Raw genomic sequence first — 27,345 nt, forward strand, 5'->3', positions numbered from 1 at the left:
GTATGTGTATGTGTATGTGTATGTAGTATATGAGAGAAAGGGAAGAGTGTTACACTAACTCGTCATCCTCCTTGAGAGAATGTGAGCATTGTACAAGCAGTCCCATGGACAACAGCTGAGTATTGGGGGAAACCCTTACAGTTTAATTTCACTTTTTCTGTCTGTGCCCACAAGCAGAAGTATTCCTTGTCTTGGTCGCAACTCAGCCTCAGCCTCAGCATCTTGTCCCCTTCAAGAACTCTTTTTGAGGGCTGGAGAGATGGCTTAGCAGTTAAGCGTTTGCCTGTGAAGCCTAAGGACCCCGGTTCAAGGCTCGATTCCCCAGGACCCACATTAGCCAGATGCACAAAGGGGCGCACGCATCTGGAGTTCCTTTGCAGTGGCTGGAGGCTCTGGCACGCCCATTCTGTCTCTCTATCTGCCTTTTCCTCTCTCTGTCTGTCACTCTCAAATTTAAACAAAAAAAAAAAAAGAACTCTTTTTGAAAAAAGGAGGCATCACAATATTTTGGTAGTAAATGGGGATTAACTGACCATCGAAAATGACTGTGCTTACAAAATACACACATAGAAAGACTGCCACACATATGTATCCAGCAGGGTGGGGACAGGAAAAAAAGAAAGATTAAAATATATAGTATTTATCAGGCTTTGCAAATTTGGAAAGTAGCTTTTCATAAACACTTTACTTGATCATACAGCATAGAAAAGCCGAACTTTTTCTTTGTGATAGTATAACAAATGGTTCCTTAGCATGCAAGCATGCATCTATGAAATGCTATGATATTGCTACACATGGTATCTTCACATGCTTCTAAAATACGCCTTTTATTAAAACACTAAGGCCTTTCATTTTGAGATGCTTTGTCTGTGAGTGAGCGCCATCTAGCTATGACTTGAGCTACCCTAGTGAGTCCTGGTGACTTTCTCTGCTAGTCATGGTCACCTGACTCTGAAAGTGTTTCCATTATTTTTGTGTTTTAGAAGACAAAGCTTATGAATTTTTTTAAAATTTTACAATAATATTCTTACTTTATTCTGGTACTCTAAAATGCAGATGTTTAGTCTCCAACAAACACATCATAGTGAGATTCTTATGCAGTCATTCGAAGTCATATAGTAAATCCTATAAATGTAGAAAATAATGTTATAAATATAACATTAATGTAATTGTCATAATATGTTCTGAAGTAAGCTTGCTTCTACATCGCCTGTATAAAACAGCATCCATGTGTGACTGGTACATTATAGTTCATGGCAGCTATAGAATGTAAATTTTTAAAATTCTGAATATGTTCATCTTTACATACTATTCATTTCTGTTATGAATATACAAATATTGGCATTTCTTGCCTAAATAGTTTATGTTTAGGCAGAATTGTAAACAATCCTGACAGAATATGCCCCTCAATGTTGAGCCATGTATATGGTCCAGTGTATGTAATATGCAATCTTATTTGATGTTATAAGAACATATTAGCTATTATTTCTACATGAAAAATGTGATGGAAATAATGAGAAAAGCTGGTGTGGGTGTTTTGAAGAACACTGTGTTTCTGCTCTTAGATATTTTCTACACAGGTACATGTTTCTTTCTAATAGCGACACAGTCTATTAAACAGTTTTGTGCTTGGTTGTCTTTCCACAACTGTAGCTTTAATAAGACAGGGATTTCTGTCAATAACATTCCAGTGACTTCATTGAGCCCTGAGGATGTGCTGCATCGCTCCCCCACTGACAACATCGCATTTCCCTGCCATTGCACTTAATGTACTTATGTACAAGTAATGCTGAGATCTTCATGTTTTACTCTCATGGAGGCAGTGAGATGTTAGGTTGCCCACCTCACATCCCTCCACCCCAGCTGCGCAAGTAAGTGAAGAGAATGCACATTACCTCCATAGCCGGCAGGTATGGGATATACCACTTTTGTTTTCCAAAATGAGCCAGTTGCAATGTCCATGTTATTAGTTCTCTGTAGCAATCAGAACTAGGAGGGCTTCTTTCCTGTTCTTTGTAGTGGTAACCTAGGTTAGCTATAGAAAGGAGTCACATGGTCACATATTCCATTATGGATACCTTTTTTCTGCTTTTTCCTTTTCTACCACAAACTATTTTTTCAGTACCAATAGGCTAAATCAATTCCTTTATTCACCTATAATGTTCCTAGCCCAAAAATCTTGAGCTATAAAGTATCATGCTTTATATAAATGATAAGGACTATGTCCACTTTGTTCAGACCCTTGATAAGGAGGTTTTGTCCACTCTGCATCTATCCCAGTGAAAGCCCTGAGGATTTCAATTTGTCTCCTGGGGGGGATAAAGAATGCATTTCTAGAAGGTCTGCTTGCTAACTTTACTCTAAACTTCCCACCATCTACTGACCACTTTATCTTCAAATGGCCCAAATGCTCCCTAAGGAAACATACTGACTTTTATGTTTCCCTTTCAAATGCCAGCTTCATTGAATAGAGAGATTTTGAGCGCAAAATATATAAATGAGAACACAAGGTTAGAAAAAGAAAAAAGAAGAAGAGGCACCATTGGTGACCCAGAGTCTTCTGAAATCTCTGGATCTAGCAGCAACTACAGTGGTTTCATGAGTAGAACTATGGTAAATAATTGGGGAAGTAGATTCTAAGAAAACTTTTCTGTGTATCAGGCTGGCATACCCTGAGATGTCTATTTTTTTTCTTTCTTTATGTGCACATTCACACCTGCATTGTTTGTGTTTTCTAAATGCAGAATGAAATGAAATAAAGATCAATATTGCCAGGCTACCAATTCATACATGTGTGATTCTGAGCGTATGAACGGCTCAGTACTATTCTAGGTGATGGTGATAAATCATTGAACGAAAAAGAAGTCATACACATCTGACACTCATGTTCCAGAGGAGGGCAAAGGACAGCCATAATTTTAAAATGAATAATACAGTAACTTAGAAGGATTCATTGTTAAGGTGAAAGGAGAGAAAAATAAAGCAAGGCAAACAGGACAGGCATGTTGGGAGTTCAAGATGTAGGATTACAGTTTAAATAGGCTGGTCAGAGCAAGCCTCACTAAAAAAAGTAACACTAGTGTAAGCCCTGAAAAAAGTGAAAAGATTTACCAATGTTGGAAAACGACATGTACATGGACAAGATGGCCTACTCAAGAGGCCAAAGCAGGAGGGGCTTGCATTCAGGACTCACCTAGCCTACAGAACAGGACCCCCCCCATCTAAATAAGTAAAGTATTTAAAAAAAAAAAAAAAGGTTTAACTTCCATTCTGATGGAACTAGGGAGCCATTGCAGGATTCTGTAGAGCAACCGGGCAGTATAGTGCGGACTCTGAAAATATAAAGCTGGCAGTAGGAGGGAAAATGTTGGCATCATACAGTGAGAGGCACCTGTAATAACAGGGGGTGCACAGTGCTCAGGTCTGCATGGATTCAGCAAGTAGTGTCCAGCCTGTAGAGTCTTCGTGATGAAAGAGAGTAATAAAATAAATCCAGGGCTGGAGAGATGGCCTAGCGGTTAAGGTGCATGCCTGCAAAACCTCAGGATCCAGGTTCGATTCTTCAGTTCCCACAAAAGCCAGATGCACATGGTGATACCTGTGTCTGGAGTTCGTTTGCAGTGGCTGGAAGCCCTGGCACACCCATTCTCTCTCTCTCTCTCTCTCTCATAAATAAATAAAAATAAAAAATAAAATAAATCCAAGCTGTTTGTAAGAAACAAGTGTTCCATTTCCTCTAATGGGGAAGCCTAATACTAACGATTAGTCAAGGAGATTAAAGAGAAAATTCAGAAACTCAGAACTGGATGGGAGTGGAAATCTGAGTGGACATGCCAAGAAGGCAGTTGAACATATACCCAGTAAGTAGTATGTACCTTCATATTATCCAGTGAGCCTTTGTGGTAACGGGAGTGCCTTGTTTAACTCTGGTAATGTTCATTAAATCTCAAGAGCCAACATTGAACAGGAAAGGACATAGGGAATGGGTTCTTTCTTAGCAACATGTGCCTCTAGCATTTGCTTCTTAGTAATATCTTGATGCCACAGAACAACACTTTCATCACATCCTTGCATGCTAGAACATTCTCTGAAAATCCAACATACAGCCTCTTTGTTCTTTCTTGCATCAGCAATGTCTTTGATCCAATCAAATGTCTTCCATCATTGGCTGCAGATAGCAAGTATCTTTAGCTGTCTGACCAACTTCTGTCCTAAACCATTTAGAAACGCTCCTATAGCTTCATTCACTTCCCCTGGGGATATGCACAAAAGAACTGTGGCCCATCTCTAAGTAGGAAGCCCTAGGGCAGGAGTGAGGAAGAATCAAAGGTGGTGAGGGAAGCCAGGTGTGGTAGCACACCTTTAATCCCAGCACCAGGAGGCAGAGGTAGGAGGAACACTGTGAGTTGGAGGACACCCTGAGACTATAGTGAATTGCATGTCAGCCTGGGCTAGAAAGAGATCCTACCTCAAAAAAATGAAAAATCAGTATATAAAAGTGTTGAGGGACCAGGGTGAGTCACAGTAAGTCCTGGCAGACGTGAGTCAGAACTGGAAAGTAGAAAGGCTGCTGTGGCCAACAGTGCTCTGGAAATTCATGAGTCCACGCGAAGTTACTGTTTGGTTTGTTTTCTGTGAACATACAGGCAGGAAGAAGCTGGTGTTAAAATAGTTGATCTTACATGGGTGTTGAGCATGCATGGCTTGGCAAGATTCATCTGTTGTGTAAGTAACACTAAGGTCCGGTCTGCAAGCTGTGGTTTCTATTTCAGATCTCAAGCCAGCTTTTATAGCCCAGCTGCCAGAGGATGATTTCTCCCTATTACGGGCAGAGGCAGAGAATTGTCATATCCTTGGCTGCCAGGAGATAAGCAGAAAAGTCTACAGTGGTGACACTTATTTCCTAATGAGCTGGGTGACCTCATGCCTTCTGCCATTTTGTTTTAAAAGTTCCCATGATGCCCAGAGCCGGATGTCAGGCAGCAACAGAGGAACCATTTGCCATCATGTTTCTATATGAAAAATCTTAACTATTGTTTAGTTACATCCATATGACCCAGGTTTTATTTTTCTTGGAAACAAAAGTTTCTGTCCTTTCTCCATTGTCCACTTACATAAATTATCCAGTATTGTCTTTTTACCAGACACTGGAAAGACAAACTACCAAGTGTTGAAATGACTTAGAAAGAAAGAGGATTCAGACATTTTAAGTTCTATTGGGTGTTTGTCATTAATGATTATTCAGTCAACTTTTTTTGTATATTGGGAAACAAAAACCAGTAAATATTCTAGATAGAACAGAGAATGGCAAAAGATAAATACATCCTCCAATGTAATGAGAGCCTATAAAATTACCCTCTGAGTAACTAAATAGACTGGATCCCATTCCTGAGTTAATAATTAAGTCTTCATTATATTTGTGGTGGCAGTACATTATCACATACCTAGCATATATGTATTTTAGTTTAATTCTTTCTTTTTAAGAAATCTACCCAACTTCATAATTTTCCTTGAATGCCAAGAATAAGTGTATGGATTTTTTTAGTAAAAAAGAATTTTTAGTAAAGATTCAACACAATGTGAGATATCTCAAAAGTCATTTGGATTGGGTATAAAGTTAATGAAATCAGGCTACAAGGAGACTCTGTTTCTCCACAAGCCAATTTAAGTTGGCAAAGTGTCTCAGAAGCATGAATATATGAGTTCAGTACTCACATAAAATACCAGGCAAGGTATTATGTATTTGTATCATAGGGCTGTATCCTAAAGAGATAGGAGGGTCCCTGGAACTCCCTAGCCAGTCAGTCTATTTTAATTGGTGGTCATCAGGCTAATGAGAGATTTTGTCTCAAAGCAGTTGAATGGTGCTCCTGAGGAATGACACCCAAGGTTGTCTTCTGACCCCTAAAGGCATTTAAAACTAGGGGTGCATGCATGTAGTCATATACACACACGCATGCCTGCACACACAAAAAGGCAAATTTATATTTCATGACACAGGATAGCAGTGTGGTTCAGTGGTAGAATACTTTCCTGATGCCTTGGCTTGATTCCTAGAACAGTAATTAAAGAAAACAAAATCAAAACTAAATATACTTTCCTGACTTAGATAAATATAAATGCACAATATTTTGCTTAAAAGCAGATTAATCTCATTTCCAGTCATTACAAAATCAAATAAATGTTGACCACACACACTGAAACGTCCTTTTAAAATATACATCCAGTAAATATAGACATCGTGCTTAGTCAAAGGCAAATTCCATTTTCTGGCTACTGTCCAAAGTCAAGCATCTTTATGTATCCATAGTATATCTTCTAGGTACAGCTTAAGTAGCATCTCATCCAGGAAGCCGTAGGATCCACTTAGATACTTTACCAAGTTGCCTTCAGTGTCTCTTAGCTTCCCCCAGGCCCCAGCATGCTTCATATGCTCTGTTGCAAATGTCCACTGATGTAACTGTTATTTCTGGCTTTGGGATATAACTTAGCTATTGTTGCACTCAGATTGTGAGACCTGGGTGAGACCACAGCTGGACTCGGTATGTCTAAAATTGTCTTTGTTTTAGTACAGTCTTATATCTAGACAATGCCCAAGTTCTGGGTAAGCTAAAATGGTTCGTAACTCCAGATGTTTAAATTCTATCTTTCCCTTATTGTATGGTCTATCAGTCATCTAAGCATTTTTTTTTTTTTTAGGAATCCCATAAGGACATGTAGTAACTTCTGTATCTCTTGGAGACAATGTACAAGCTGAAACTGGATATGATGTGAGTGTGAGAGTGTTTAGAAGTTGGCAGCTCTCTCTTGGGCTCCTACTCTGTCTCAGGAAACTGTGGCCTTCATCCCTCACAGCAGCTAGCTCAGGCTGGCCAGAGTCCACTACTTATGAGATTATTGTGAGCAACCACCACCATTGTCTCATTGTCTCACATTGAGACCCATTCAGTCAAATACATTTACTGAATGTTCACACAGTTTTCAGTTCCTTCTGGGATGTAACACTGGTGGTAGGAAAGAGCAATATTGACCAGAACTGATAGTATCTTAATACTTTGTTTCGTCGCATATGCAACAACACTTAAGAGTACCTCACATTTGCTCTCAAAGACCTAGATATTGCAAGCCAAAAGCACTTTGGGTATAGATAACCTTGACAAAATTCATTCTTTGTTCTAGCCCAGAATCAAGATAATGACCTCTCCTTGCCCTCACTTTCACTGACAAATACCATTTATCCACTGGTGAATAAAACAGTAGTCACAGGCTGTCGGGTAGGGGGTTGGAAGAGGGAAATGTTGGTCAGAGGATATTCAAGTTTACTTAGTGATTACAAGGGCTGAGGAGATCTCACAATTGGTTGAGTGCTCACCACATGAGAGTAAAGACCCAAGTTAGGCTAACTAGCATCTACCTAAATGCCAAACACGGCAGTGCATGCCTATAATCCCAACTCTTGGAAAGCAGAAGCAGAAAGATCCGTGGGGGCATCTGGCCAGCTAGAGTAGCTGAAACAGTAAACTCTGGGTTCAGTGAGTGATCCAACACCTGTCTCAGTAAATGAGGTGTACACTGATTGGAAAAGACACCTAACATTCATGTCAGGCCTCCATACAAGCACACACACATGCACCCACTCATTCGAACACACCACACACACATAAAAGAGAATAAAGATTCTATTGTACAACAAAGTGACTGTAATTAATAAGATTTTTTTTCCTGTTTTGGGGGGAATTGGTTTTGTTATGTTTTGTTGTTTAATTTTGCTTGGACAAGGTCTCCCTGTGATACCTAAGCAAGCCCTGAACAAACTGCTAGGCTCATGTGATCTTCCTGCCTCAGCCTTCTGAATAGCTAGTGGGCAAGTATATACTATCATGCTGCGATTTGCATAGTACTCTTGAAGATTGCTAAGAGATTAGATTTTAAATGCTCTCAGAGGAGAAGAAATGAGAATATTCTGACTTCTTATATGCTGTTAGGAACAGAAGCCCAAGAATTCCCTCTTTGTAGACACCTGTAAGAACTTGCATCTGATCTTGTCTCATCTGAGATGCCTGCCAACACTTCCCAGCAGGAACTTTCTGCATCTTCCTCAGCTCAGCCTTTCCGGGTCTCTCTATGAGTCCAGGAACCAATAGAGTATTAGCCCTCAGTCTGCAGACCAATCATGTCTTTCCTTATGCCCCTGAGTTTATTAAGAAGACTCACCCTAATTGGATAAAGGCGGTTACCCACATGGCCCACCTCTCTCTCTTTTCCCTGGCCTAAAGTTAAGTCCGCCTCTTTCCTTCCTAGCCAGGAGAGGTATTTTCCTGGTGGCCTTTTGCATGTATATCCCTTCTCACTTTGATGACATGTATGATTTTTCTTTGATCTCTGAGTTCACTATTTATTCATCCTCTCTGGTCTTTTACTTGAAGGGAATCTTTTGGTTCTTGTGCTTTGCCTTCCACCTGTGGATTTATGTACTTCCTCCGGATTCCTTTTACTGCTAGATATGTCTCAATCATTTCCTCAGTCTCCTCTTTCCCTTTCCAGCAATTAGCTTATGGTTTGAGTCTTTGAGCTAGCCCTCTCCCTGAATCATAACTCTTCTCTATCTTCAGTACTTGAGTGAGCCTCTTCCCTGGATCTTAATTCCCCCTTTTCTTTTCTCTAATATAATTAATAATTTATAATTTTCCCTTCTCAAGTCCATTTTATCAATTCTTTGTTAAAACAGGGAAAGGCCAAAAGCTGGAGTACACAAGCCTAGGGAGACTCCTTCTGAATCACAAAATCTTGCATGATCACCACAGAAGAAATGTATGAATAAATGAATTTCAAGTAGCTCAATGTTTCAAATTAAAAATATGTATGTATATGTGTATATATATATATATATATATATATATATATATATATATATATATAAAATATATTATATATATTCATTCTATCTGTTGTTTTAAGATATATATGTATATATATATTAAGGATATATATGTATATATATCTTAAAACAACAGATAGAAAATATGTTTTTGTCAGTTTAAAAAGTAATGTCTTTTAAAGCAAAAGAAAAATAAAACACTTTCTGTTAAAATATCTTAAAAATAGGCTTGAGAGTAGGCTTAGTAGTAAGTGTACTTCCTGTACAAGCAAAAGGACCTTAGGGGCCCTGAGACAGCTCTCCAGAACCCAAGTTTATAAACATAGTCCTTTGGGAAGCAGAGATTAGAGATTCAGGAAAACAAGCTCTAGAATAAGTAAGACACGCCATGGGAAGGAAAAACAGGCTCGTGAGTAATGGTGGGGGATGCTCAGTGTTTTCCTCTGGCCTCTGTACTTGGGGCCATATGAGAACAAACATGTGCCTTCACCCACCCACATATGAATCATACTAAGCACATACAAAAAACATCAAATAAAAAACCCAAAATATGTGGCAAGCCAACATCATAAGCAAAAGTTGCTGTGGTGACAGGAAGCAGGCTTTCCTTTCTTACCAGGGTTGGGCTTGCTCTGACTGTCACCCTCCATGTCTGGCATCTCCTAGTATTTTGTTTATTAACACATCACCAGGCCACTGCAGCCTCTCTTCTTTCTTTATAAATGTTAATGTAATTAATTAGGCTGGTGTCCATGTGTCAGCAGTCTTTTTGCAATGGGAAACATTTCCTCCTCCAGTCTTCCTACTGGGTACTTACTTCATTACTTACGGTGTGGACAGCTGGGTTAGCTTACTTTCAGTTCACAATAATAATGCAAGAGGCCTCGGGGATGCAGAAAGTCACTTAGATAAACTGTACATTATTTGAAACTTTACGGCAGTTCAATCCTGACAGTACTGTGACTTTGACCTTATCCAACTCCAAAGCAGCAAACTAGGTTAGCTGGAACTAATTCCGGTGAGCTTGTGCCAACAAGCAATTTTCCAAGAGAGAAACTAGATGTCCTTTTGGGAAATAGCCTTTAATAGTCTCATAAGCCAGATGTTGTATGAGGTCCTAAAACTGGATCACCAGCTTAAAATAAATAAAAAGAACATGTCTGAGTAGATGGTGGTGTGGTTCTTTCATCTAGATCTATACACTTGCTACCTGGATCTCACTCTGCTCTCACTTGGCCCAGTCTGTGGGATCTCTGCGAAATGAATTTGGAGAAGACACAGAGTTGATAGGATACAGGCATTATCTTTGAGAATATCAAACACTTACTTCAATTCTTGGGTGGGCAATAACTCAGGAGCTAAAGCCCCCAAGGAGACTAATGGCTTAAACAAAGCTTGTCCTTATGAATTTCAATAAATTAAATCTACAGACCAGAGGGTAAGATTTTTAAGGTTTAACCATGGTTTAAGACAAGAAGAGCTCAGAGAAAGAATGAGTACAGAGCTCTTACCCAAGAAGAGGGAGGTTCACTGAAGATGGGGAAACCCACTAGGAGACCCAGGTTGGGTGCCTTCATGGGAGTGGTGACTGAACTCATTGGTCTAGTCTTGATTTCACATTTCTGGGTTCAGATTTTCTAGGAAAGGGCAATCTTCCATGATATTCTAATCTTCCAGAAAGACCCTTCTCCTTTTAGCAAGGGGGACTCTCTTATTTCTCCTAGAAAAGAATTTTTCGAGGAGAGGAGAGGTAAGAAAGGCAGACCTTCTGACACTCCTAACCTAGACTCTCCTCCTAACTACTCAGAGGTTCCTCACTTCTTCTTTCCAAGAGGAAGGGGGCTGTTACCCCCTAAACTGCCCCATTATTACAGAGTAACTTGAAACAGTTTCACAGGGTAAGAGATTATTGTACCAACCTATATGTTTAGTTAGGCTGTTTACTATTTTCTAAACTCTAGAGAGATTGTTTTTGGAACAATTATATACCCATAAGATTGACAGGCCCTTTTTGGAAGGGGACAATGGAATGTCTTTATTCTCTAACAGGAAGCCTCCTGTGAGATAGTTATCTTCCAATCTTGGCAACTCAGAAAGTTATGCCTCCACCCATGGTCAGAGATATAATACCCAGATACCATTCTTGTAGCACAGGAAATTTTTAGAAAATCAAGAATAAGAAAATAAGTCTATGAGACAGCCATGTTTTACTGGGAGGAAATAGCCTTTCCTTATTGGCCTCAACAAAGCCTTGCTATTTCTACCTTCCTCCCTTTCATATGGTGTGTTCAACCTCAAGGAAGGACAATTATAATGATTCCTCTTTCCTTAAGATTAGTGGGTGACTAGAGTTTCAAGAAGTGGGGCCCAAACCTGTTTAGAAGAAAGGGGTCCATCTTCAATGACCTTCAAACCTGTTAATTTTTACATGATTACCTAACATATTGTGTAAATGTATTTACCTTGTCTTGTTATTCTTTTAATTAGTTTTTTTGATTGTGTTTATGTGTTTTATTGTGATGAAGGGTCTCACTGTAGCCCAGGGGTACCTGGAACTCACTCTGTAGCCCAGGCTCATCTTAAACTCATGGCGATCTTCCAGCCTCAGCCTTCTGAGTACTGGATGGTAGCTGTAAACCACTGGACCACTAACCTTATCTTAAATACCACTGACTCAATACTCCATAAATTATGGTTTCTCCTGACTCTGGATAAATGAATCCACCAGTAGATTTCAAGTGAGGCTGTTCTTTTAATGCTTGACCTTATTTATTATTTAGTAAATTTTATTTCTAATATATGTATATAAATAAATATATATAGCATATATATATATATATATATATATATATATATATATAAACTATGAACATAATTTTTCTTAGTCTTTTACTGATCACTTGAGGCTCTCTACCAAGTCCATTTGGTTTCATTTAGAAGAGACCCCCAGAGTTTCCCCTTTAGACAATCATTTCATCCATGACTATCTGTCTGCCACCAAGACTTGAGTTTAGTGACCTAAAAGCATCATCCATCCAGGTGAATCCACGTTCAATTCAGATGCCCCTATGAAGGGATTTCAAAGAGATATTTTCTAAGTACAAATAGAGGACTAATGCAGCATAGTTGATTAAAAGAAAACATGGAAAAATGCCATCAGAGATAAGTCTCCCAAAGTGGGGAGAGAAGGAAGTAAGTTGAATTAGGTTAGGTTTCCAATTCAATAGCAGACCTATTCTTCTTTGATGCGTTGCATGTATTGGTACAAAAGAAGACTGCATTTGCTTTTGGTGTGGCATATAGCTGTGCTTTGACATTTAAATCCCAAGGAAGGCCCGGTGCATGAAAGTACTGTCAGAAAAACAGTCGTGTGTTTGAAGATAAGGGAAAAGGAAAAAAATAAACAGTTTTAACATGTAGCTAGATCAACTACAGAAAAATCAGAATAAGTCACTCAGTTTTATTTCTTAGTTTTCATAGTATGGCCTGAAATACAAAAACAAGAGCAAGTAGCCATTTAAAATACTGTTCTTAACAAACATTTTCTTAAAATATTTGCTTTTCTTAACTGCCTAAATACACTACTAAAGTTTGAACACTAAGAACTCATTTAACTCTCATTTAAACCACCTTTGCAGAGGAGTAGACACACCCCATTCCTTTTGTGAAATACAAGGTTGGCCTCTACCTCTTAATGGATGAAAGCCAATGGGTTGCCTGCCTTTATCAGCTCTATTTTCCCACTATGATGTGTGGGAGTCAGGTTAGTTTATGCAAGTCATACTTCTTAAAGTAATCCCATGGTGTACTTAAATACAGCTTACATTTTCAAGTGAGTAGAAGCAGAACAATAGTTGATCATAAAGTCAGATGAAAATAACTTCGAACTTCAAGTGGAACATAAAGATAGGCATGAGTCTGCATACTTAGGTATGGATAAGTCATCCATGAAAACTTGTAGAGGTTAGTTAAAAAAAAAATAGACTTGTGGGCTAGACGGATGGCTTGGTGGCTAAGGCATTTGTCTGCAAACCTGAGGGACCCAGGATCAGTTCTCCAGGACCCATGTTAGCCAGATGCACAAGGGGGCACAGGTGCATGGAGTTCATTTGCATGGGTGGAGGCCCTAGTTTGTCCATTCTCTCTCTCTCTCTTCCTCCTCTTCCTCCCTCCTTCTCTGTCAAATAAACAAAAATATTTTTAAAAATTGTACTTGTTCTCATCAGTGGTTTCAGTTTTTAACCACACTGGGTGTAGCCAAAACAGAGCCACAAGGGCAGTGCCTTATAGAGATGCCTCCTCAGAAACGATGGCAGATGGAAATGCACACTGCTGGGGGGTTGTTATTTGTCACGATGTAGATTTTCCCTTAAATGTAAATGGCTACAGATTTCCGGTCTTTTTTTGTGACTTCCTTGGTAGATTCTGTTAAACTCAAAATATGGAAGGCTTATTCTGTTCCCCCAATCTGGATAAGAAGAAAATCAGATGACTCTCTTCATTTCCCTTATTCTATTTGAGATGCCTATACATTCCCAATGAAAGAGAGACAGGGAGAGAGGGAGAAAAGGAGGATGAGGAAAAGGAGGATGAGGATGGAGAAGAAGGGAGGAGAAAAAGACTGTTGATTTCATAGTCTCTGATTTATGAGAGTGGGACATTTTAAATTTTAATAAAACTCAGAATGGAAACTAAAGAATGATCTTGGGCTGGAGAGATGGCTTAGCAGTTAAGCATGCTTGCCTGTTTGAGGCTTGATTCCCCAGGATCCCTGTAAGCCATATGCACAAGGAGGCTCATGCATCTGGAGTTCCTTTGCAGTGGCTGGAGACCCTGGCACGCCCACTCTCTCTCTCTATTGCCTCTTTCTCTCTCTGTCTGTCACTCTCAAAAAAATAAATGAAAATAAACAAAAATTATTAAAGAATGATCTTTACTTACCCTACCAGTTTAAAAGTGAAATTTTTCTTGATTTTTTTTTTCTATTTTGATGATTGATAGATAACCCAAGAAAAAGGGGAAGAAAGACTCACAGATATTTCTGTGACAAGGAAAACAAAAATCAACAATAAATAATGTTTTAGAGACTTTGGGAGGCCATCATTTTATTTGTTAGTTATATGAGTTCCCTATCAATGTAGTTGCATCTATGCTGCCTAGAAGTTAGTCTAAGGAGGTAATCTAGTTTGTTAAATTAGCTCTAAGATTCTGAAGATATGTGTTGTCCTAGGTCAGGGAAGTCAGTTCCTGTCTGCGCCTCTGAATTCTTTGAAGACCTTTTAACAGCTGGAGTTTCCTTTTGTTTATCCACTCCTGTGTACATCAAAAGAACCTTGTGTGAGCAAGGCAGGAATGCAGATGGAAGGGGTGGGGAATACACGTGTTCCTCTGGAATGCTGTAGAAAATGAGTCTGTGTAATAAACACATTTCCATATCTGTAAGGGGTATGTTCATCAGTAAACAGCACGGTTTAAATAGATCATTATCTCCACTTGTGATCAGGGTAAGCCCTCTAAGTAACACACAGCATTTGTTTACAGGATTAACTTTGTTTTCCTTCAACAAGTGGTGCCTGTTGCACATTTATTCTGGTAATGATCTTTCTTGTCATCTTTGGCAGAGCCCCAGGAAGGCTTCATTCACATGAAAATGTTGTCATGAACACAAGTCAGTGCAGACTTCCTCTGGGAAAATAGACGTGACATCAAGGTGATTTTTTTTTTTTTCCTTAAAAATGAAGGCAAAGGGAGGTGTGGCGGCTTGCACCTGTAATCCCCGCACTACATATGGTGGGGTAGCCTAAGCATCAGCCTGGGCTGCAGGATGAATTCCAGGTCAGCCTAGGCTACAGTGACACCCTGACTCAGGACACCAGAAACAAAACAAAAGCGACTTCGGGCATCTGAAAATTAAAGAAAAAGCCAACTTTAAAAATCAGATATACACAGAAGTTCCTATCACCAAATTTCTATGCTTCATTAACTTTGACAGATGCTTATTAATCTAAGGAGGGCAAGGAACGGGCACTAGTCGCCACAGTATTGGAAAAACAGCAAAACTAAACAAGGTTTACCATGGGATCTTTTTCTAGGAAATTTGGGAATTCAAAGAGGGAAACAAAACCATTAGTAAATGTTGACATAATTTTAAGAAGCATGTACTTGTTAATTATTATAGACAGTGCTTTCTGGGGGATACTGATAAGAGGCCTCATAAAGAAAGCCCTTTGAACTACGAGGAGCCTCAGCCTCGGGAGAGAAAGACGGGGTCTGGAGAGATGGCTTAGCGGTTAAGCACTTGCCTGTGAAGCCTAAGCACCCTGGTTTGAGGCTCAATACCCCAGGACCCACGTAAGCCAGATGCACAAGGGGGCGCGTGCGTCTGGAGTTCGTTTGTAGCGGCTGGAGGCCCTGGCGCGTCCATTCTCTCTCTCTCTATATATATATCTGCCTCTTTCTCTCTCCATCTGTCACTATCAAATAAATAAATAAAAATAAACAAAAAAGAAAAAAAGACAAAAGGAAAAGCTTTAAAAGAAGAGAAAGGCAGGGAAGCAGTGTCCTGGGAGGAGCAAGGACATGAGTAGGATGTGGAGGCCTTTGGGACCCGTCCAGAGGTTATGCATTGTGGACTTGTAGAAAAGCTGGAAAGATGTTTTTGCTATTTTCATTCATTTATCTATTCCTTCCACAACTCAATTGCTTACCAAGGAGTAAGCAGTGTTATTCTTGACTAAAAAAATTAACAAGACATAGCCTTTTGAAACCACTTCCCTAATGACTGAGTGAGGAAAAGGAAGAAGGAAAGAAAGAGAGAATGAAGAAAAAAAAGCAAGCAAGCAAGGGTGCTGTTTTCCGATGAACCAGATACCAGCAAAAGGGGGAAGGAGATCAACACAGAGAAAAATCAACTCCTACCAAATCAGAGAGCCAAGAGCCCCAGAGGCCCCCAACACCTCATCACTGAAGCAGACCAAAAATGAACCCAACATTGCTCAAGGAAATTTTGTGGAAGAGGGGGCGGAAAGAATGTCAGAGCCACATGTTGGGCCATGATATGCAGAGACATTTATCTTACTCATAACTGTGGGCTAACTCCAGAATGCATGACCCATATACCTCAACAAGGAGGGGCCAAGGGGAGGGGTAGGTCATGGATGAGCCTAATAATGGTACCAACCTGACTCTACTTACTGAATACAAAACTAATTAATAATAAATAAATAAATAAATAAATAAATAAAAGTTAAAAGAAAAGAAAGAAAGAAGAAATGTCAAATTGAAGAAGATGGGCATTACCAACAGCTGTAAAGCACAAGCAGAGAAACATGGGTATGAATTACTTTGATATATGTAGTAAACTCATGCCGTCACAATGAGCTCTTCCAGAGACTTGCATCTATTAATGAGAGAAGATATGAGGCTAGTAATAGAAAGAACCAAACAGACAATAACTCTTTCTCTCTCTCTCTCTCTCTCTCTCTGTGTCTATTATAATTTTTCCTCCTAATCATAAAAAGTCATGGGAAAGTTTCAAGGAATCAAGTCTGGTATTAACATTTTTCCTCATGATTTAACAGAGGAAGGTAGCCATAGAAACATGTGGAAGAAAGTAAATCCAAATTATTTCAGGGTTAGACTGAAGAGAACATAGACATCGGAAAGGTTGGAAACTTGATTGCAGGACCAAAAAAAAAAAAAAACAAGTGGTTTTAGGATTAAAAAGGTTTTTATGAATGACTGAAATGCTGTCTTCCCTAATCCCTGCATGATGTCTCAACTGAATAATCTTTTAGGAATGAGTATATCAGAATGAGATTTCAGTCAAACCTGGGAAATGATGGAACCAGTAGCAACAACTGAGCAGGAAGTGAGGATGTAAAGGGGGGGGCGGGGAATAACATAGGAGAAGCAGAGTGAATTAGAAGCACGGGTAGTGAGGCACTGAGGAAGACCAGAGATTCCAACAGGTCAGAGGAAGGCAACGGTGTTCAGCATGGCTTACATTAGCACCCACAGCTAATGGGGGATTAAAAAGAAACCACCAGCGAGTATGCGTTGCCAGTGCATCGCCAACTCTAAATACTCATCATTTAGCACAAATCAGTGCATCTCATTAATAATCTGATATTGGTTTCATTTGGGTTAAATAAAGTATTATACAACTTATGTTGCCTCTTTTTATATTTTTAGCATTACTATCACGATCCTTAAATTTGCATATGATTTGTACGCACACAGTACTGCTGATGGGGAGTTCTGGCTTCAGAATATTCTCTAAATGGTTGCAGTTGGACAGTATATGGTTATAAAAAGTGCTACTTCTTTATTGGTCATGTTCACAGATGAGTTAAACTACTCCTAAAGTTTCTGATAGGACTCAGCAAATTGTCCTTCCAAATTGTTTTACTTCTGAAACAATGGGCATTCCCAGAAGGTCTGTGAAATTGGCATCATTCTAAAGTTCTCAGTCCCTTTTAATTAGTTGGAAGTTTTCTTAAGCCAATACCATCTCCAGAGAATAGTATTACAGACATAGAAGCCAGATGTGTTGGTTTTCTCCTGGAATATTAATTCCCTATTCATTAAAGATAAAATAAGGAGCATTCAATGGATGGGGGGGAAAAGCCTAAATTAAGTAGATGATGTGTTCGTTGAGAACACGTTAGAACTTCCTGGTTGAAAGATTAATATCTTCCACTAAAATGTGTGTCAGTTATACAACTACATATGTGTAAGGCATTATGCCTGCAATTAAAGCTTGAGTTGCAGTAAGTAATTGGTTTAACCTGATAGAAATGGTGGTCCAATTTTACAGATTCTTAAAGGGGTCCGAAATATACTACTATGGGTTAGGCTCTTTTTAAGTTGTTTGTAATGAGATATTCAAGGCTTCTGTTAGACTTGGTGGTGTATAAGACTGACAAACAGAACTGCCCTTCGTCCCCACTGAGACTCTGGTCCCCGACAGTGCCTGTCCTATGGTCGTCGGTCAACGTAGGTTGGTGGTAGAGTGAAAGAATGAATGGCCACCACAGTAGCCTCAAAAGGGGCTGTGAAATTATAAAGAAAGGAAAGCTTAATTCAAACTGCATGAATTCATAAAAGTTTATGGAAGAAATTATATTAAAAGTGATCTTTGAAGGACAGGAAAACTGGCATGGGATGATAAGGGGCAAGTCTTGGAAAATGGACAAAATAAACGAAGGCTTATGATGTAGCCAGTGTGGGAGGATAAGCCAAATTTTCAAATACCTGAAAATCTAGGTATCTGTGTGTCCACAGTCCAGAAAGATCATTCTCTTCTGGTATTATCGTATTATTATCATGTGCTTTTTTTTTTTTTTTTTTTTTTGTCTGAGGTAGGGCCTCACTGTAGCTCAGGCTGAGCTGGAATTCACTCTGTAGTCTCAGGTTGGTCTCGAACTCACAGAGATCCTCCTACCTCTGCCTCCCGAGTGCTGGGATTAAAGGTGTGCGCCACCATGCCCGGCTTGCAATGTGCTTCTGTAACTGTATGCATTTCATAGGAATTGTCATCAGATTTTAATCATAAAGAACTCATGCATTGGGGCTAGAGAGATGGCTCTTTGGTTAAGGCACTTGCCTGCTAATCCTACTGACCAGAGTTTTGATTCCCAAGTACCCATGTAAAGGCAAATGCATAAAGTGAAGCATGCATCTGGAGGCCGTTTGCAGCTCCTGGAGGCCCTAGTATGTTCATCCATCTTCTATCTCACTGGGAAAAGAAACACATCAAAAATATTTTTTAAAATCAGCTTAAAAAAAAAAAAGAATTCCTAGTCTGTAGAGATGGTTTGGTGGTGAAGGTGCTTGCCTGTGAAGCCTCGTTACTTACATTTGACTCTCCAGATCCCACGTAAGCCAGATATACAAGGTGATGCCTGTGCAAGTTCACACATGTGCACAAGGTTGTACATGTGCTTAGAGGTTGACAGCACTGGCTGGAGGCCCTGGGGTACCAATTATCCCTTTCTCTCTCTCTCCCTCTCTCTCTCTCTCTCTCTCTCTCTCTCTCATTCTGTCTCAAAAATAAAATAAAATGAAAAGAACTCCTGCTTCAAGTGCCTCATTCCAACACCCTTTGGCCAGTGTTTTCCTCAACCTGCCTCTTGGAATCAGTGGTCAGAATATCCTTGAAGAGGGTACATCAGAAAAGAATTCACTAGAAATAGTTTTTAAATAACGGTGCATACATCTGGAGTTATTTTCCAGTAGCTAGAGGCTCTAGTGTGCCCATTCTGCCCCCCTCTCTCTCTCTCAAATAATAAATAAATAAATAAATAAAATATTTTTTTAAAAAGTGTTTCCAAATTTAAAAATGTTCTAAGTACTTTTATATTTTCAATAAGTTGAATAAAAGAGAAAAAAAAAACAGTCTTTTAAATGAGAAGCTTTACTGCAGAATGTTTTCTTCTTGGAGAAATTCTGTTTCCAGGTGCCATAAGGAAACATTTGTTGAAGAAAGGTGTGCAAGGTGGAAAAAAGCTTGCTTCCTCACCACAGTTCAGCACAGGTGGCCCTCTCTGTAGAACTCCTAGAAGAGTCAATGGGAAGGCTAGAGCACAGTTCATTCAGGTCAAGGGAGAAATGAAAATCCAAAAGGTACACATATGGTAAATAGCCAGGCAAGAGTATGTTCTATAATATGGGATGAATGACAGGATGGTTACCTGGAGATATGATGAACAGGTGAACATGTGACAGAGGGGGAAAATGATGAGAAAAAGAAACAAAACAAAAAACATTCCTGTTGATGGGACAGTAACTCCTTCAGTCTGGTGCTGTCCAATTTCTTTGATGCACAAAAGTCAGCTGAGATCCTGTCTAAAGACAGAGTCAAGTCAGTGGGTCAGAAGTGAGAATAGATAGTCTGCATTTCTTTTATTTATTTTTTTAAGTAAAAAGTTCATATGGACACATGACATGTTGGTCCCATTATTTCTTTCCTCCCTGGCCCCATTCCACTTCAGTAGGATTGCTGGTGTTCACCATGGCGCTCTGGGTTAGGAGTTGTGAGAGCAGCAGTCAGTCTCTGTGTGTGTGGAGGACGGTGGGAGTGATGTTTGTGGCTCTTACAATCTATCCATGCCCCTCTTCTACAAGATTCTCTGAGCCATGGTGGGTGTGCTTTAAGTCTACGTTGGTACTGAGCTCACAGCAGCTTGCAGATTTCATTCTGCATTTCTAAGAAGCTTCAAGAAAATGCTGATGCTGCAGGGCCATGATCCACACCTTAAAGGTGTCAAGGCGCTAGCTTCTGGCTGCCGGAAGTATGGAACATGCAGCTCAGATGAGGAAGGTTCATGACACAAACTTCTGAAACAAGAATGTCCATTGTCCTTAGTGTCTCCAGGAAAACAAACCAAAGACGTCATTGAATTCACTCGAGATGACCTGTTACAGCTATAAGAACTGATTAGCATTTTCTCCAAAGTGAGTACTTCTGTCTCTCACCCACATCACCTGTTCCCTTTAAAGTGTCATGTCTTACATGCCTGTTAGGTAAGAAAAACAAAGCTGTAGTTTAATAATTCATTCACTGTGCAGAAAAGGAATCAACAAAAGAGCATACCACCTAAGTGTATATTTTCTCAAAACATATTGAATCACTCTTTTCTACTTTTTCTATCAGCAACTTTTCCCCTGACAATGTGTGTTATAAGCACACAGAAGTTAAAAAAGGCAAATGTTCTGTTTAATTAAAGACAAAATATAATCTTCCAGGTTAGAATTGATGAAGGGCAGAAACAGAGCACGGCATGTCAAAGACACAGTCTTGTCACCTCTGTTGAGAACGGAACGTTCCTGGCCCCACTCGCCACCCCTCAACCACTTGGAGTGATCTCCATCCTTACGTGCTGTCCTCAGATTTGGCGTCAGGTCAGAGGAACCCACAACTGCTTCTTGTTACATCACCAGCCGGTCCTTCACCCTTACTCTCCCACTTGCCATCCCCGCTGGCACATACCAGGCAGCGCCTCGTTTTCCTTGGGGTTCCCGCCTAATAGAAAGGTCTTCTACAGAGACCCGCCTCAAATCCATCTAAGTCAAGACAACTTATAAAGCCACACTGGACATTATGAAAATATTTTGGGATTTTTTGGGGAGGGGATTCTTTAATTTGAGGGTGAGAGAGAGAAAGAGGTAGATAGATAGAGAGAGAGAGGGGGAGAGAGAGAGAGAGAGAGGGAGGGAGGGAGAGAATGGGCACACCAGGGCCTCCAGCCGCCGTGAACAAACTCAGACATGTGTGTCCCCTTGCAGTGCATGTGCGACATTGCACACTTGCTAAGTGGGACCTGGAGATTGGAACATGAGATTTCAGGCTTCACAGAAAAGTGCCTTAACCGCTAAGCCAGCTCTCCAGCCTTGCAGGGGGTGGCGGTATTTTAAAAAGTGGTACTCCAATAGTAAGATGACCATGTAATTTTCCATAAAAATGGGCATCCTTTGAAGAGTGAAAGACGCATCACAGATGGGAGCTGGTCCTACACCAGATGCAGTGAAGTGCCCGACCTGATAGGTATGGGTCCTGCTGACACCAGTGCCAGCAGAAGCTCTTCCTAAAAGGGGTGCCAGCCGGGATCCTCACCCAAACACTCCACAACCTCGCACGTCTCTGCTTCCGCTCTCACGTGTTTTCTTCAATCCCAAACCAAGTGCATCTCTCCTCTGCTGCTAGGTTTTGCTGCATTCTCCTAAGCTTGGCAACAGGATGCATTTCTTTCTTTCTCAGCAATAGATTTCCTGTGGGCACCTCAAATCCTGTCAGCTGGTGACCACAGGGGCTGTTTTAAGAGCATAATTAAAGCCAGCCACCCTGAAACCAATGTATAAGGAAGCCTCCAGCCAAGGACAAAGTAAATAACCTATTTAGAAAGAAAAATAACCTAATGTTATTTTGGTTAGATTTTTGTGCTCATATTGTTGTTGTTATTGCTGTTATTTTACTTTTTGAGGCAAAGTCTTGCTATGTACCTTGAACTCACAGCCACCCTCTTGCCTGAACCTAAGCCATATGGTGGTGATAGTTGAGTGTTTGGATCAAGCTTACATTCTATCCATATTCTTCATTCATTTGTCTTCATGCACGCTGTCTTTGAATAATAGAAGGCTCCGGTGGGTTTCCTATTGTTCTTACAGGTCTGTCTATCTCCATTGTATAGCCTCAGTTTTGATGGTGTGCCTGGCTCTGTCTGTTGTTTTAGCAGCCATTGCCAGTTGACAGTTTTTTGTCATTTCAAATTGTAGGACCCAAACCTGGGACTAAATTTATCTTTTTTCTCACTTGGTTCTGGTCATAAGTTGCTGGTCAGTTTATGGTCTGGCTACTTAGGGAATTGCCCAGCCATGAGCCAGGCACTGGGCTAAGCAGGAGAGCTGGGTTTTCAGAGGGACGACATTTGCCCTTCCCTACTGGAGCCTATAGGACATACGAAGACATCCGTACTTGATTTCATTTGTGTTCTGTCTTAATTATCACCTTTGCTTTTTAATTAACTGTTTCCCCTCAATTATTGGTAGGTATTTATATGAGCTTGCAACTGCTACAACTTACTGCCTTGATATTTGGGACAGCTATAGCAGGATTCCATAGACACAATGGCTGGTAAATAAGAGAAGCTGAAGTTTCACAGTTCTGGATGTTAGAAATAAGGACAAATAAGGACGATGTGGACAGATTCAGTGCCTGGTGTAAGGCTCAGCTCCCAGTGGGCACAAGTGGCTCATTTCTGTGTCCTCACATAGCAGAATTGTTATAGCAAGTCTCTAGGATCTCTCTTTTAGAAGCTCTAATCCCATTTCTGTTGCTTTGCCCTTGAAAACTTGACTATCCAAAGCCCCACTTTCAAATATTATCACACCAGGGACGAGGCTTTAACCTGTGAATTTTCAAGGGACATAGGCACTGAGTCTAGAGTACTCATTTTTTGTTGTTGTTGTTTTTGCAGAACATCCACAGAGAAAGAGTTAGACTTTGGAAAGCTTTTGCTTTCCTCTATTTTTATTTGTTTCCTTTGCAGTGCAGTTATAATTAAATGGACTCAGTGTCTGACGATGGTGGGCTTAAATGGATCACAGTTAGTGCTCTTTAAAAGCAACACCAAAGTGTTGTAAGATATAATGCATACTAATTAAAGTTCATGGAGCTCTGGGCAAGAAGAAAAGATAAGCTGTTGCTTAAGTTATGCAAAAGTATTAAATATTCAAGCATAATAAAAATACAGGAAAGAATTTTTGAAGAGTGCACCATAAAGTTTTCATAGAAGTTAATGCCATTATGATGAAATGTTTGCACACACTGTCTTGATGAATGAGGTAGCGGTGAAATAAGAGTTAATACAGGTTACTCCAGGTGTTGTCTTTATTGTATAATAGTCATATATAACTGCATTCTGGATATATATCAATGACCACAGTTTAGCAAATGGTGGCGGGACATTGTTTATGGTACTATTTATTTATTTACTGAGATCAATAGTATATCTCTAAAACCCCTTCCTGATGATTTTCATAGTGCAAACTTTACTGACATGAAATCAGAAAAGGAGATTGTGGGTGCTTTTACTATTTCTTTCTTCATTTATTTATTTAACAGAGTCAGAGAGAAAGAGAGGGAGAGAAAGAATGGGTGCACCAGGGCCTCCAGCCACTGCAAACAAACTCCAGACGTGTGTGCCCCCTTGTGCATCTGGCTTATGTGGGCCCTGGGGAGTTGACGCTGGGTCCTTTGGCATTGCAAGTAAACACCTTAGCCACTAAGCCATCTCTCCAGCCCCGGTGCTTTTACTTTACAAAAGGGAGTAAGCATGTATTTTCCCGAGCAGGGGCTGCTACAACATTAACAGTTGATTGATGATCTATGTCAACAGCATTGGGAAAGTCCTTTTCCTGACTTCTGAAATTGACCTTTATTCCTCAATTCAGAACATATGAGCCACAAGGTTCCTATTCTTACATAGACATTGATCTATGTTCCAGGAGCTAAGTCTAATATTTCTTCATCCATATGATGTCATTTGTTATCTTGAGGCTACCACTAGTTGGGGTACACAGTTTGCTAGCACCCTAATGTAAATGACAAACACGTTTTTCTGGTGTGTAAATGGAAGCAGTGATGGATAGATGGGATGTGTCTTGTTGGGCTAGCTTAGGAAAAGTTCAAGTAGAGGAAGTTTGCTGTCCAAAGGGATGATAAATTGGCTTGAGTTTCAAGCTATATTTTGACTGGCACAAGACTTTGTCCAGGGTCATCAGATAATAATCAAGCATACCTTATTCAAAGAATAAAAGTCAGGGCTAGACAGATGGCTTAGCAGTTAAAGCATTTGCCTACAAAGCCTAAGGACTCAGGTTCAACTCCCCAGTATCCATGTAAGCCAGATGCACAAGGTGGTGCATGTGTCTGGAGTTTGTTTGCAGTGGTTAGAGGCCCTGGCATGCCCATTCTCTCTTTATATATATCTCTCTCTCTCCCTCAAATGAATATATATATATATATATATATATATATATATATATATATTTAATAAAATTTAAGATGGATGAAAGTTATTTCTTCACAAAAACAAAGTGGGACAGATGAACGATATCTTGCCTTACCACAAGTTAGAGTCATCTCCAGAGGTAAACAAGTACTGTCAGGCAAGGCCTCCCCAGGCCCAAAATACGAGACTTATTTTCACTGCAAAATGATGTATGAATGGGGATTTAGTGACTCTTGCTTCTGATGTTGTACTCATCAGCTTCCCACCACTGGGACAAAACACCTGTGATAAACAACTAAAAGAAAAGGAGAGGCTCATTTTGGCTCACAGTTTCAGAGGCTCTGGCCCATGGTTGGTTGGCTATGCGGCTTTGGACCTGTGGCCCAGGCAAAGCAGCATGGTGGGAAGACAAAGCGGAGGAAACCTCCCTCCTCGTGGCAGACAAAAAGCCAGTGACAGAGACTGAGAAGAAAGAGCTCAGGCATTGGGGTTGCTCCGCAGCAACGCCTCCAGTGACCTAACCTCTCTTCCCGAAGCCCTGTCTCCTACAGGTTCCATCACGTGTGAGTGACTAAAGGTCTGGTGCGGGGGCCTTTGAGAGAAACACAACAGGCCGTGACTCAAAACTACTCATTAGATGGGCTCTGAAATACTCTTAAACATTTTTTTTTCCCCTAAAATAAAGCATTTAATCTATGAGGAAAGATTTCCTATAAACGTCACCAAAATTTCTATCAGCTTTCAGACATTGAATCCATAACCAATGTGTCCAAGATGATACGAGCAAGCAGTCAGCCCCATCGAGAGACCCAGAAGGAGTGCTCATTTCCACGATAAGAGCATCTTCGCCTTCCTGTCTTGACTCTCCCCACTGCCTCTCTGCCCTCTCCCACACGGCAGGCAGGCGGCAAGCCTCCTGTGGTTCACCTCTCTGCAGACAGCAGACAGGAGAAGATCTGCAGCAGAATCAAATCATCTAGACACAACAGGGGTCTTCCTTACAGCTTGATGAGCCCCCCTCCCCACCCGCTGCTCTGGACGTTTCAGCTGTGTGGGACACAAAGTTGTGGAGACAACCACAGTTATGAAGACAGATATTTTTGATACTTATTTGGAATATTAAAAAGGGCAGAAAGGAATCTCTATTCAATATCGCAACAACTATCTGACAAGACGACTTATTTTTTTTCTTTAATGACTTTATTTACAAATTGCCTCTCTCCAGAGATGGAAAATGAGGCCCAGGGAAGAGGGGATAGGTAGAAATGAATATATTCCTGTGCCCAGCTTGAAACCTTGGCTTGCATTTTCTTGGAAGCTTGGTGATACTTACTGGAGATAGTGTTAGCAAACATATCCAGCTGGTCTGGCTGTTAAGTTGTCCACAGCCTCTTTGTGCATCTGGGCTCAGTGTATGACCACCATTATTGTGTCTAATTCAGACAGGGCTCTACATGACCTTGTCTTGCCACACAAGAAGCACATACTACACACTAAGAACCTAAGCCATAAACAGAGTCATTTAGTCATTATCCCTCCAAAATTATCCTCCCACCCAGATGCCACCAGTTCCTCTAGGAGTTTCAAGTCATTCTAACTTTTTAGACATATTTTTTTCTGTAATCTGAATGTAAAATAACAAGGTATATGTTGAATAACACAACTGGTGGCTTTAAAGTGAATTCTTTTATTTTTATTTGCAAGGGGAAAGAAGGTGAGGGGGAGAAAGAGAATAAGAACTGGTGTGCCACAGTCTCATCCACTTCATATGCAAGCACCATTTTGTGCATCGGCCTTCTCCTAGGTACTAGGGAATTGACCCCAGGCCATCTGGCTTTGCAACTGAGCACCTTGAACTGCTGAGCCATCTCTACAGCTCTAAAGTGAATTCTTTAAGTTATAATGTTGTCTAGATGAATTAAACAAAAGAGACTTATTAACTGAGAAAAGAGACGAGTTCAACGTCGATCTCAGTCACTTCTGGAGAAAAGAGTCAGGGGTTCAGCCAGTAATGAGCAGAGGTGATGCTGATCACCACAGTTCTGGCCTCTCTACCATCTTTGAAACAGGGAACATCCCATTGGCAGCAGGATGCAGGGACATGCACATGAAAGATGCAAGTCCTAAAATTCTTTAAATTGTTATATGTGGGTGGTATGAATGTAAATATCTCCCAACAGCTTCAGGTCTTTTTGTTAAGCTTCCTACTTAATCCCCAGCTGGTGGAGTCTGCGGGAGGTGGAACCTTATTTAAAAGGGGTGTATTATTGAGGCTACACCTTGAGCTTGAGGAGGCCAGTCCTACTGTGTGTTTATAGCCAGATGGTGCTTGCTATTGTTCTCTCTCTGCTGTGAATGCATGCTGAAGTGAGCCAGCTTCCACCATGAAGAAGTGTCCCCTGGACATAGTGAACCTGAAATAGACCCTTTCTGCCCACAAACTGCTTCTGGTTGGGTGTTTGGTCCCAACAAGGAGAAAATAACTGCTACAATATATTTCAAAGAAATTATGAAGTCCTAATAATGCATTCATTTTATAAATTGATTTTGCATGGCATCACTGACATGAGGAAATTGTATGATTCTACTGTGCATTAATAAATAGTATATCAAGGACACATTCTGAGAGCAACCAGAAATTCTAATTCAATCCTTGTTGCACACGTGAGCTCTGAGCTGCTAGATACTCTGAAACGGTGTCAATATTTGTAATCTAGTCCTCTGAGAATAAAAACTCATCACAAAGAAGAAAGTAATGAGGTATTTTCTATGTATTCGTCCCCAGTGGAGAAGGGAACTAAAATAATCAGTGGAAATGATTAAATGTGAACTACACAGAAACACTAAAAGTCTGTCCCCAGGGCACAGAAGGACTCTAGAGACACACAGGTGGAGGATCTACTCAGAGAATTTGGTTTTGACCTTTATGAATAACATATTATCACTCTTTCAAAT

General features: G+C 40.3%; 1 protein-coding gene across 1 annotated transcript in view; it reads left to right on the forward strand.

Annotated features, from left to right (window-relative positions):
- Cntnap2 (contactin associated protein 2) overlaps positions 1-27,345 on the forward strand; it is a 1,990,154-nt gene that overhangs the window by 1,055,172 nt on the left and 907,637 nt on the right. The gene's annotated exons all lie outside the window — the stretch shown is intronic.

The sequence above is a fragment of the Jaculus jaculus genome, chromosome 10, assembly GCF_020740685.1.
Source record: "Jaculus jaculus isolate mJacJac1 chromosome 10, mJacJac1.mat.Y.cur, whole genome shotgun sequence".
NCBI lineage: Eukaryota > Metazoa > Chordata > Mammalia > Rodentia > Dipodidae > Jaculus > Jaculus jaculus.